Source organism: Gopherus evgoodei, chromosome 11, assembly GCF_007399415.2.
Source record: "Gopherus evgoodei ecotype Sinaloan lineage chromosome 11, rGopEvg1_v1.p, whole genome shotgun sequence".
Classification (NCBI taxonomy): Eukaryota; Metazoa; Chordata; order Testudines; family Testudinidae; genus Gopherus; species Gopherus evgoodei.
Window position 1 is genome coordinate 40,949,891 of NC_044332.1, and position 13,648 is coordinate 40,963,538.

General features: G+C 40.9%; 1 protein-coding gene across 1 annotated transcript in view; it reads right to left on the bottom strand.

Moving 5' to 3' along the window:
* LOC115659506 (cytochrome b reductase 1) overlaps positions 1-13,648 on the bottom strand; it is a 58,306-nt gene that overhangs the window by 5,556 nt on the left and 39,102 nt on the right. The gene's annotated exons all lie outside the window — the stretch shown is intronic.

A 13,648-nucleotide genomic window follows, 5' to 3' on the forward strand; every position in this document is an offset into this window, starting at 1 on the left:
CATAATAGCAGAAAAGCAATAATATAGTTTTATATATTGTGGGCACAGTGCTGTAGTTCCTTCTTAGGCAAAATGCCCACACACAAAGTAAGTTTTTATCTAACTCACTCTTTCCTAGTCTTGTCATTGTTTAGGCTAGAAAAGTGAACTAGTTTAACTAAATTGGTTTGAAACTGGTTTAGTTGAGCTGGTGCAGACACTTACTATGGATTCACTTCAGCTGATTTAATGAGACAAGATGGGTGAGGTAATACCTTTTGTTGGACCAACTGAACTTAAGTCAGTGAATTACTTTTGTATGTGGACAAGACTATGCGGAGCAGGGGGGACTCCAGGCCCCAGCACACCAAGCTCTGGCAGGCTGCCTTCCGCGGCTTGCCTGCAGATGGTCTGCTGGTCCCGTGGCTTCGGTGGACCTCCCACAGGTGTGCCTGTGGCGGGTCTGCTAGTCCCGCGGCTTCAGAGGACCTCCCGCAGGCGTGCCTGCAGGAGGTCCGCCGAAGCCTCGGGACCAGCGGACTCTCCAGAGGCAGCCTGCCTGCCGTGCTTGGGGCGGCAAAATCTCTAGAGCCGCCCCTGATGTGGAGCATCTAGAGGAACCAGACCCTTTTGTGGACAATCCATTTGAAGCAGAAGCACAGAATTATGCAAAAGAGTTAAGAAAAGACAAGAATAAGTGCTTTTGGCAACCTTTACTGAAAAATACTGCCATAAAACTTGTAACAGGAGCTAAGAAATGTAAATATAAATTCAAGAGGAGGAAAACTAATTAGCTAAGCCTTCTGGAATCAAATCTTATATGATTTAAATATATATCAAGAGAAGAAACTGCTTGTTTAGACTACATGTATTTCCAGTGAAATGGTCATGAGTCACAGCACATCATTTCCAGTGCTTTCAGAGCCAATGAAACATACATAGGGGTTTTCATGTTATTTTTGTTTTCTATAGCAAATGATTGGGTGTGGGTAACATAACAGATGTTGAGTAATGATGTGTGAATGAGAGATCATCTCAGCAGAGATACAGTAGATGCAGAACCGGCGCTAGAGTTTTTCGTGCCCTAGGCACACGGGCATTTCGCCGCCCCGGGCACCGCTCCGGTGGAGCTGCCGCAGCCATTTCTGCAGTGTGTCCGGAGCCGCGGACCAACGGACCCTCCGCAGGCACGACTGCGGCAGGTCCACAGGAGCCGCCTGCTGCCCCCCTGGCAAAATGCCGCCCCCTGAAAATCCTGGCACCATAGGTGATTGCCTAGTTCGCCTCAATAGAAGCGTCGGCCCTGAGTAAAGCCCCGTTTATCTAATCTAATTGGGACTGGGGCCAGATCAGTTAACCAACAATTTGGATAAGCCAGAGAATGAGAGAGTGCGAGGCTGCAGCACCATCTAGTGGTCACAGGAGAGATCGCCTGCTTCTGGGCCTGTGAGCCCTGGTGTTTGGTTAATGTGGAGAGCCCGATAAATGGGATTCTACTGTATTTGTATTTCTGCCTGGGGAATCACATGCAGACATTTTTACTTTCATTATAGTTACTTATGGACCAATCCTGGAAGCCCTCTAGGCATAAAACTTCCATTCAACTCAATAGCGATTCCAAACATAGGGACCTAATCCAATGTCAGCTGAAGTCAGGGCACATAACAGCCTTTTCATCAGGCACTGCTATCTTCCTCACAGCTTTCTAGAAGCACATTCCACTTAGATTCTGCAGTTTCTCAGGCTAAGGTTAAATCTCTCCTTCCATGTGCACAAGCGTCCAGTGTAAGGCTTCGTAAGCCAAGAAAGCAGAAAGTAAGTTGCATCTCCCAGAATGAATGGAAGAGTCGTAATTCCATGAATGTCCACCGTGTTCTGAGGAGCAAAAGTTCCCTTGCTCACTCCAGCAAACAGGCATGATTTTCTAACCATAGTTGCATCATGGATCTTTCCAGACCATAGCATATTACTACTGATTAGTCTTCCACAGTGATCAAGCATGCCTGCAGCTCTATGGAGAAATACCCCTTCCTTTTGATAAAGTCTCTGTGGCCTGATTTGGGGGCACAGAATAGGTGCATATGTCCCCTCAATAGTTCTTATATGGTTTGAGAACCCCAGGCCATCAATAACCTCCTGTCCATTGCCAAGCTTTATGAAATGGCACAGTAGCACCCTCCTCATAGCATTGCAGACGTCCTGACAACAGCCCTGACAGTTGCTCTGCCAACACCAAACTGGTTAATTACTGACCAATAACAATCAGACATGGTGAACTTCCAGATGGTGATGGCAACATGTTTCTTCACACAGAAGGGTACTCTCATGGTAGTCTTCTGCTGTTGGAGATTTGGGATGAGCTCTGCATAGATTTTTTAGGAAAGGTGCTTTTATCATCCTGAAGTTCTGCCATCACTGCTGGCCATCTCTGGTCTGTATCATTACCCTCTCCCATCAGTAACTGCTAGTTGGCCAAGCACAGAAGCAGCACTCAAGTGGGTACAGATGCTCCTGGTACATACTCTGTGAAAGTAACTCCTCAGTTTCATCCTCCTCCTTCTCCTCACCCTGTAGCCATATTGCCACAACTTCATCATTCCTATGAAACCACAGAGCCAAACCCATTGCCTACATGAGTTAAAATTCACATGCATCATCCTCTTCATATGAATGATTACTATGATTGCAGTCCTCAGCTCTGGGTCCTCCATGCTGTCTGATACCAGCTGGAAAATGGGACCAGCAAAATGAACAAATGGCAGGAGACTGTTAGTTTGATGCCAAGCCTTAGTATTCCTGGAGTTTACAGCATGCACCATATGTATCATGTGAAAAAATGTAGAACAGAGAGCAGAGTAATGGAACAGTGCACTGTGAGATATCTGCCCAGAATGAAGAGCAGTAAATTTGATCTAAGGCAGAACTGTGTGGAGACTATGATTAACAATGAAAGTACACTGTAATAAGTGCTGTGGATGCACTTCTGTTCACTACAGTTAAATCACTCAATTTTAAAGCAAACAAATTACGTCACTGTAATATCCCCATGTAGACATGGCTTAACTTTATACCGTTATTTTCTTCTGTCTTGGCTTATAGATTAAGTTACAGCAAACGAATACCACTTTATTCCTGAGTGAGAGCATGCTCACATGCGTTTAACCCACTGTTATTTATGTGCATTGACTTTACCCTGTTAGTTGATTTCCCTTAAGTTTCCGAGTGTCTGCATGTAGACATGCCCTCAAAACCAAACACAACTAAGAGCATGTTAGCTGGATTCTATTCCTTCTTGCATAGCAACAGAAATTTTTACTGACTTCCAATTACAGTTGGTTCTACCTGTGCAAACTTATTAATGGCAGTGTATTTATAAGAAGAGTCACTGATGGCTGACTTCAAGACATAGGGTTGCACACGTGTCAATGATGGCCTAATTAATCCTGCCAACCTTTATTACAGGTATTAATGTATGAGAATGAAAGAACGTAATTTGACTTTGAGTTTGCAGGGTTGGCAGTCAGAATTTTTTGTTTACTTGTACGAGTACATTGGATACGTACGTTTTTGAGACAGAAAATAAATATGGAACCCCACACTGCCATTTTGTAGAGCCAGAACAAAATTGCGCTTCAGTGTTTTTTTGTTTTGTTTTTTTTAAAAAGCCTTTATTGATTAGAACAGATACTGAAATCCAGATCCTATTATCTGTCTTATAAGTTTTAACACTGAACCTGAAAGTCCACAGGCAAAAAAAAAAAATTAAAAAAATTACTCTGATGCCTGTTTCACAGTGACCTTAATATTTGTCCCCTTTTTTTGTGATACTACAAGAGAGAAAATAAATCTGTTCAGTCTTGTTCTCCTTAATTTTATGATAACTAGCACTTAATTATAGGTATAAAAATGTGATGTCTGTAGTGATTATAATTAATAGGGACAATGCATCATAAGAACATAAGAACGGCCGTACTGGGTCAGACCAAAGGTCCATCTAGCCCAGTATCTGTCTACCTACAGTGGCCAATGCCAGGTGCCCCAGAGGAAATGAACCTAAGACGCAATGATCAAGTGATCTCTCTCCTGCCATCCATCTCCATCCTCTGATGAACAGAGGCTAGGGACACCACTCTTTACTCATCGTGGCTAATAGCCATTTATGGACTTAACCACGATGAATTTATCCAGTTCTCTTTTAAACACTGTTATAGTCCTAGCCTTCACAACCTCCTCAGGTAAGGAGTTCCACAAGTTGACTGTGTGCTGCGTGAAGAACTTCCTTTTATTTGTTTTAAATCTGCTGCCTATTAATTTCATTTGGTGACCCCTAGTTCTTCTATTATGGGAATAAGTAAATAACTTTTCCTTGTCCACTTCCTCCACATCACTCATGATTGTATATACCTCTGTCATATTCCCCCTTAGTCTCCTCTTTTCCAAGCTGAAGAGTCCTAGCCTCTTTAATCTTTCCTCATATGGGACCCTCTCCAAACCCCTAATCATTTTAGTTGCCCTTTTCTGAACCTTTTCTAGTGCTAGAATATCTTTTTTGAGGTGAGGAGACCACATCTGTACACAGTATTTGAAATGTGGGCATACCATGGATTTATATACGGGCAATAATATATTCTCAGTCTTATTCTCTATCCCCTTTTTAATGATTCCTAACATCTTGTTTGCTTTTTTGAACGCCTCTGCACGCTGCGTGGACATCTTCAGAGAACTATCCACGATGACTCCAAGATCTTTTTCCTGACTCGTTGTAGCTAAATTAGCCCCCATCATATTGTATGTAGAGTTGGGGTTATTTTTTCCAATGTGCATTACTTTACATTTATCCACCTTATATTTCATTTGCCATTTTCTTGCCCAATCACTTAGTTTTGTGAGATCTTTTTGGAGGTCCTCACAACCTGCTTTGGTCTTAACTATCTTGAGTAGTTTAGTATCATCTACAAACTTTGCCACCTCACTGTAACTTGCGTGGGTAAAGTTCAAGGGTCAGATTCCTCCACTGCTTGCACCTAAAATTCCCATTGATGTCAGTAGGAGCTCTGGATGTGAAGGATTGATTGGATTGGGTGCCTGGGCAATACTGGCCAGATTTTGGGTGAAAGGAGAGAACATGAACTGGGCAGAGAATTTCTGTTGAATGACACAAGAGGTATTGCTAGACCCATTGCCATGGACAGTATGCACTGATTAATGGAGTACTGAACACAGTTCCTCCTTCCATGTGTTTAATTTATTTGGGAATGTTAAGAGGCTAATGGCCAAAATCCTGGCTCCATTGTAGTTGGTGGCAAAATACCCATTGACTTCAGTGGAGAAAGGTTTTTATAATGTGTATATTACTCAGTAGTCCAGGGCCGTATGTTCTAGAAATACATCTGTATGGGACAACATTTCTGGACAATTTATATAATAGCTATCAAGCAGTTGGATCCTATAATATAAATAAAGCTTCTCTGCTTCCTTCTAGGAAGAAAGTAGAACACTTTAAATATCAAAGGAGGGTTATTAGGTAGGCATTGTTACAATTGCTTATGTAATTGGAGGTGCTATTTGAAACATCCAATTTTATATTTAATAGATTAAGAAAAGATGTTATAACACATCCAGCTAAGATAAAAGGATCTTAAGTGTGTCCACCAATTTTGCACTCTCAACAAGTGATAGGCATAAATGCTAACATTTCAGTATCTTAGATTGTAGACTCTTTGGGGCAGTGACTGTATTTCTATTGTATGTGTACATAGTGCTTAGCACATTAGGATCCAAGTCCCATGATCTCTAGGTGCTACCAGAATAGAACTACTTAATGATATTATCTGACTGCCTGATTTCTGAGTACACTTCTGTTGCTATCCATCTAGATACTAGCATTTGCTCCTGCATTTTTATGAGTTCACAGAATCAGAAGCTGTTTTTCAAAAGCAGCCTGTAAAGTGTGTTACCTTCCTTTTCCAAAATAGCTAGCAGCAGCTACAGCTCAGAGCACAAACAGTCCTCTGACCACTCCCCAAATATAGAGCTGTGGTTGAAGGAAATCTTACAGTTTTGTTTAGGCCTTACAAGAACAGGATTCTTTTTACTTGTTTTGTATTATTATTATTATTATTTTTTGGGCGGGGGAGAATCTTTTGTTCTAAAAGATGTCTGAACTTTGCCCATATGGGCGTAGTCCCATTCTTTACTTGGTGCTGCTCTGATGGGCCTTTTATAGGCATAAAAAATTAAAATTCTGTAAGATAGAGATCTAAAATTATTTTTTAATTATGTCTGTTTAAATATTACTATGCTTAGGCAGTAATCAAGCTAGCATTGCAAAATATTAATACAGCAAGAGAACAAAAGCTAAGTGAAAGCATTTATTACTTTTCAAATGTTTATATCCTTAAAAGAGGAAAAAAATGTGGAAAAATTCTTCTTGTGTCTAATGACTTTGCAGGCTCCAAAGTACACAAGGGAGCTGAATCCATTCCAGAGAAAAACCTCAGGAATGCAAACATTTCACTAAATACAAAACAGTCCTGTTTTGACTTTGAAAAATTGTGTTATTGCAACATCCCTAAATTACCAAAAAGCTGGAAGTCTTCTACGTCCAAAAGTTGTGATGTGGGCCAATGGAAATATTTTACTTAATGTGTAGAGAAAAGCTAGTTATACTGTTTCAGCAAAGCCTAAGAGCATAATGTGATGTGTAAGCGGAAAAAAGAGCGACACATTTAGAGGAGTAAATTCTGTCCTCAGTTATACCAGTGTAAGTCTAGAGTAACTCGCTTGATTTCAGGCTCAGAATTTGACCCTTTATATTACATAATTAGAAAAGCTTTAAGTACAGAAGTATCCAAAAAGAAATAGCTATATTGAACTCCAAAGTGAAAGATTAATTTCAGAGTGTATTAGGCCAAGTTTGTACTGACTTATAGCCATGCAAGTAGTTTCTAGGTACCAGTGTCCTGCTAAATAGCAGGTTTATCAGTTCTCAGTAGTTGTTGGGTGAGTGTCATGCTTTTAAGGTATGTTCAGGTCACTGAACATCTGTTGTTCTGTTTCTGTCTTTTTTCTTTGGTTGAGCATGTTGCCACTCAGTATCCTGCTAGAGAGCTTTTGTAGGTTGAGTTTCTATGAAATGGTATTAGCTAAAGACTCTTTATCTCATCATGACCATCATCATGGCAAATCCTGAAGGGATGTAACCTTCTTGAAGATTGAGTGCTACCCAGATCAGTCTCTAGTTAGGTCCTTAAGAAGATCTGCCTGGATATCCAGTCAGTGTCCATCATAGAATCATAGAAGATTAGGGTTGGAAGAGGCCTCAGGAGGTCATCTAGTCCAATCCCCTGCTCAGAGCAGGACCAACACGAACTAAATCATCCCATCATCATGGGTGATCTTATCCTGCTACCAAAGCTTTTGACACCCATATAATTACCAACCATATAGCAGCATTTTTTGGTCTTCCATTCTAATATGTCAGTATCAAAAAAACTGCCAAAATCTCAGCAGTGCTGATGGAGATGGTTTGTAGGTTCGGCTGTGGATATTATTACTGATCTTGTCCTGCTACTTATAAGGAGCAGCTGATGAAAGTGTTGAGACTTGAGAATGTCAGTCTGGTGGTCTTCAGTCTTTCTCAGCCTCCATGTTTCACAATAGAGTTGATATAACTGTGGTTCTTTTCATCTACAGCTTCACAGTAAGCTTGATGTCCAACATATCCACAGAGACTGCTAGAGGCCCCAGAATATGGCAGTGGCTTCTGCTATACAAGCATCCACATCTTTAGACATCCTCCAGCACTTGTCTGTAACGCTTCCCAAGCATAAGATGGGTGCATAATTAGTTGGAAGAGAGTAGTTATCAATGGTTAGCTGTCAGACTCTAAGGAAGTATCTAGTGGGGTCCTACTGTGGTATGCCCTGGGTCTAGTACTATTCAGTATTTTCATTAATTATTTGGATAATGGAGTGGAGAGTATGCTTATAAAATTTGCTGATGGCACTAAGCTGGGAGATGTAAGCACTTTAGAGGACAAGATTAGAATTCAAACCAACCTTGAAAAATTAGAAAATTGATCTGAAATCAAGACAATGATATTCAATAAAGATAAGTGCAAAGTACTTCACTCAGGAAGGAAAAATCAATTGCACAACTACAGAACGGGGAATAACTGTTTAGGTGGTAGTACTACTGAAAAATTTCTGGGAGTTATGGATCACAAATTGAATATGAGTCAATGATCTGATGCAGTTGTGTGTGTCATATGTAAGAATTTGGAGGTAATTTTCCCGCCCTGTTTTGCACAGGTGAGGTCTTAGCTAGAATGTTATATCCATTTCTGGCCACCGATGTGCCCAGAACGATGGACAAATTGGAGAGGAGAGTAACAAAAATGAGAAAAAGTTTCAGAAACCTAACCTATGAGTAAAGGTTAAAAAAAAAGCTGAGAATGTTTAGTCTTGAGAAAAGAAGACTGGGGGGGAACTTGATAACAGTCTTCAAATATGTTAATGGCTGTTAAAAAGATGATTGTGATCACTTGTTCACCATGTTCCATAAAAGTAGGACAAGAAGTAATGGGCTTCATTTGCAACAAGGGAGATTTAGGTTAGGTATTAGGAAAAACTTTCCAAATATAAACGGCTAAATTCAATGCCTTGCATGGTGACAGGTTTCAGAATGGTAGCTGTGTTAGTCTGTATCGGCTATAACACGGCTACCTTTCTAACTAAAGACAGTTTAAATACTGGAATAGCCTGCCAAAGGGTGTTGTGGAATCCCCATTGTCTAAACTGTTCTTAGAAATCTCCAACAAACACCCACCCACCAGGGATGGCCTAAGTTTACTTGTTCTTGCTTCAGCACATGAGGTTGGACCAGATGACCTCTTGAAGCCCTACATCAGGACCAGCTCTAGGCACCAGCAAACCAAGCACATGCTTGAGGTGGCACAATTCCAGGGGCAGCAGACCGGCAATTTTTTTTTTTTGCTTGGGGAGACAAACCCAGAGCTGGCCCTGCCCTACATTTCTAAGATTCTATTTGACAGTTGACACCTGCTTGATATCCTGTCCAGACAGGTTAATGCTGTGCTGATTCTAATGTAAAACTGGAGGCTGCTTGATGGTAATGGCTAGGGACAGTTTTATCTACTTTCATTTAAACGTTGGTTGAAAAAGTTTCCTAGTACTTGCCTAATAGCAGTGCACAGGGGGAGTGTCTGCCATTCTTCCCTGTATGCTTCCTTTACTATCCTGAACCAAAGCTAGCCTATTGCTGCCCAGTTTATTATGGGGTTATTAAATTATTGGGGTATTCCAAAATGATACTTATCCCAGAGAACAACAGTCCCTGCAGACGTGGCCTGTGCAGTCACCTTTCACCACTTCATTGTCCAGAAGCTATCTACCTGAACAAGTAGTGCAGCACACTACAGAGAGTGCAATTGCAAGTCATTTTCATAGCAAAGCTTTTCAACCAGAACCCATTGAAATGCCCCAGTGTTCAGATGACTGGTCCTTTGAGGATATCTGTACCTTTGCCTTTAAACTGAGGAACATTTCAACGCATAACTGACAACTACCAAAACAACACCAACATGTATTAATGTCTGACTTAGCAGCTGTTTGCACACTGTTGCAAGGGGGGAAGGATGTGAAACATGCAAACAAGCAAACAAACAAAACAACCCAAGGTCACAATAGCATGTCTGCATTGCCTGTTACTATGTATCCATTCTACCAGGACATGGACAGAATCGTCAGTAAAGAGCCAGACATCCAACCTAGCAGTAGATAACGCCAGAGCTCATAGGAGAGCCTTGTCTGGGTGAAGAAGAGAGCTAGAAGGAGGAAGATGAGAATAAGAGAGATCCTACCAGCCAGGAACTGTTTGCCGAGATGGCAACAGAAGCCCCAGAAGATGATCCGACTTTGCCAGAAGATGACCATACTCAGCAGTTAAACAACCAATGTATATAGCACCAACTGATTTATTGAATGTAGACAAGAGCTACAGGGTTGGTGAGCTGGAAGACAAGGCTCAGAGGGGAGGAAGAAGGCAGCATGTACCATAATGGACTCAGATTTGCCTTACGCTTCTCTCACCAACACCATGGCTGAAACAACATGCTATCATGCCATATCATGCCTAGCAGTATATATCAGTTTATATTTGTTGTCAGGTTGCTAGCTACAGGCAGTTCATTTTGCAAATGGAGTCTGACAGGGAATTGCACAGCTGGATTAATGGGGTGGCAGACACACCCACACCCACAGTTATATATGTCAACTATTCCCTTTTCACTCGGACTGTGCGTGCTTTTTTTTTTTTTTTTAACAGTGCTGGTGTTTGTTTCGCTGGCCAAAATGCTGGATAGATCTGTTTGTGTGTGTGTTTTAATGTGTCTCATCATTATATGTTGCTGTGTGGGGTGGAGGTAGGAAGCTGATGACTTAATGCTGTCTCTTTTCTTTGTGACATAGCTGCTCTGATCCATTACATAGTGGATCTAAAAACTGACTGAGAGGGAGAAGGGAAGAGCTGTCAGCAACTGGCCTCCTGCCTCTCTGCAGGTGTCCTGGTGTTGCAGTCATGTGTATGTATGAAAGTGACACAAGGAGGAAATGGAAGAAATAGAGTGCCCATCTACCCCTGAAAAGCAAAAGCAGCACTGTCCCTGTTACAAAAATCAGTTTTGTGCCAGTTTTTATAAATGTGTAATGGCTACAAAAAGGAGCCATTAGTCAGATGAGACAGAGAAATTATTGACCCTAGCTGAGTCAATTGATCATGTGGTATCAGGTGAGTTCTGTAGTGCAGGAGAGAGAAGCTGGCACCTTTTTTCCCCCCTCACCCTTCCAGGCACACCTTTTTGAGGCCCCTCAGCTCTTTGTAATCTATTTACATTACAGAGATAATTAAAAGGGAACTTAATCATGGTCTGTAAGTACCTAAATGGGGAGAAGAACTGATAGAAGAGATCCAGTGGCTGAAAGCTGAAGCTGGACAAATTCAGAATAGAAATAAAGTAAAATTTGACAGCAAGGGTACTTGACCATAGTAATAATGTAGGTAGGAATATTATACTTTGAGTTTTAAAATCAAGAATGGTGTCTTTCTAAAATATACACTGTAGCTCCAACAGACGTTATGGGCTTGATGCAGGAATTACTAGGTGAAATTCTATGTTCTGTGTTATGTGGGATCAGACTAGTGATCATAATGGTCTTTTCCAGCCTTAAAGTCTGTGAACATCTCCTCCTAAAACAGGTGTCCTGGTTTTTCCACTTTGGAAGTCTGAGCACTCCACAGGGAAGGAGGAGGAGGAAAGAGATGTGAAGATTGCCCATTTTCCCCCAGGCTCTGATCCGCCATCTCATGATGTCATGAAGAGAAGAGGGAAGACAGGACAAAGGGAAAGTGAGAAATAAAGGAGAGTTTGAGAGAGAGGGGAGAAGCCCCAAGTCTTCCCAGTTCCAAAAGGGAGAATTCCCAAACTCCCACTCTGAGAAAACAAGAGGTACCTTCTAAAGATACTACTGTAGGGAACAAGCCTGCCCCAAGTGTCTAAACAAGCTGGTAGATGTCATTAGGCTTCCCCTAGATAGAAAACCATAGGCATAAAGGAGTCTGTTAGGGGAGGGAGGATCATCAAGTCTTGTGAGAAGGGGCCTGCATGTGGTCAGATAAGCATACAAACATTAGCTTAAGGCTCCCCACTAGTTTTTTCCTGGCTGTTCTCCTACTCTAATAACCACTTATTTCCAGGTCTGCTCTCCCTAAATAAAGTCTCTCTTCTGACTCAGGGAGGCTAGCCTTCTCACTACTAGCAGGCCTGGTTCTTAGTCACATATTCTCCTGCCATGTGACCTTGTACTCATTGCCTCCAAGCTGGGGAGATGGTCTAAACCTGTCACAGAAAATGTTGAGTTCCAGCCCCCTTAAAGGGTAGCTCACCCTGTGACAGATCCTAACGGCATATCACAAAAAATAAATATACAGCAGGACAGATGGACATTTTGTATATGATTTTAATTTTAAAAAATGTGTTTCTTATTAAAGATATCATGTGCAATCCATCAGATATGGAAAATAAATCACAGAAGAACAAGGAATAAAACAGTACAATATGTAAGAATTTAGATGACACCACAAACCAATGCAGCTCTTGTAGATTTACCATAATGTTGTTGATATATGTATATAAATAGCTCACTTATACTTGTATCAGATTCTCTCTTTCCATACTTCAGAATGTTAGAAAACTACCTAAAACTGAATTACTAGAAAAATTGTGTGAAGTTATAATACTGTCTTAAAGAACAGGGCTTTTGATTATCTGGTTTAATCTATTGAATTTTGGATTCAAAATATTTTTCTGGCTATAGATTCCATCTTGGTGTAAAAGATATAGAATATGTACCTCAAACCTCATGCTAACAATTTTTAATCATTTAGATCAGTAATTTGAGGTCGAACCCATTTTGATAAAGATAGACTATATAACCTATATGCAAAATACAGTGAAAGAGACTTCAATTTGTTCCCTTTACAGATTTGTTGCTTTGAAATAGAAGGATGGCAAGTTTTCTGAACCATTAACTGTTATTCTTTCATAGAATCATAGAACTGGAAGGGAGCTCGAGAGGTCATCTATTCCAGTCATCTGCACTGGTGGCAGAACTAATTATCTAGACCATTCCTGACAGATGTTTGTCTAAACTGCTCTTAAAAATCTCCAATGATGGAAATTCCACAACCTCCCTAGTCAATTTATTCCAGTGCTTAACCACCCTGACAGGAAGTTTTTTTTTCTAATGTCCAACCTAAACCTCCCTTGCTGCAATTTAAGCCCATTGCTTCTTGTCTTATCCTCAGAGGTTCAGAGAAACAATTTTTCTTCCTCCTCCTTGTAACAACCTTTTACATACTTTAAAACTGTTATGTCCCCTCTCAGTCTTCTCTTTTCCAGACAAAATAATCCCATATTTTTTCAATCTTCCCGCATAGCTCATGTTTTCTAGACCCTTAATCATTTTTGTTGCTGCTCTTCTCTGGACTCTCTAATTTGTACACCTCCTTCCTGAAATGTGGCGCCCAGAACTGGACACAATATTGCAGTTGAGGCCTAACAGAGCAAAGTAGAGCGGAAGAATTACTTTGCATGTCTTGCTGACAACACTCCTGCTAATACATCCCAGAATGATATTCACTTTTTTTGCAACAGCATTATACTGTTGACTCATATTTAGTTTGTGGTCCACTATGACACCCAGATACCTTTCCGCAGTACTCCTTCCTAGGCAGTCATTTCCCATTTTGTATGTGTGCAACTGATTGTTCCTTCCTAAGTGGAGTACTTTGCATTTGTCCTTATTGATTTTCTTTCTATTTACCTCAGACCATTTCTTTAGTTTGTCTAGATCATTTTGAATTTTAATCCTATCCTCCAGAGCACTTGCAACCCTCCCAGCTTGGTATCATCCGCAAACTTTATAAGTGTACTCTATATGTCATTATCTAAATAATTGATGAAGATATTGAAGAGAACTGGACCCAGAACTGATCCCTGAGGGACCCCACTTGTTATGCCCTTCCAGAATGACTGTGAACCACTAATAACTACTCTCTGGGATTGGTTTTCCAACCGTTTTGCACCCGC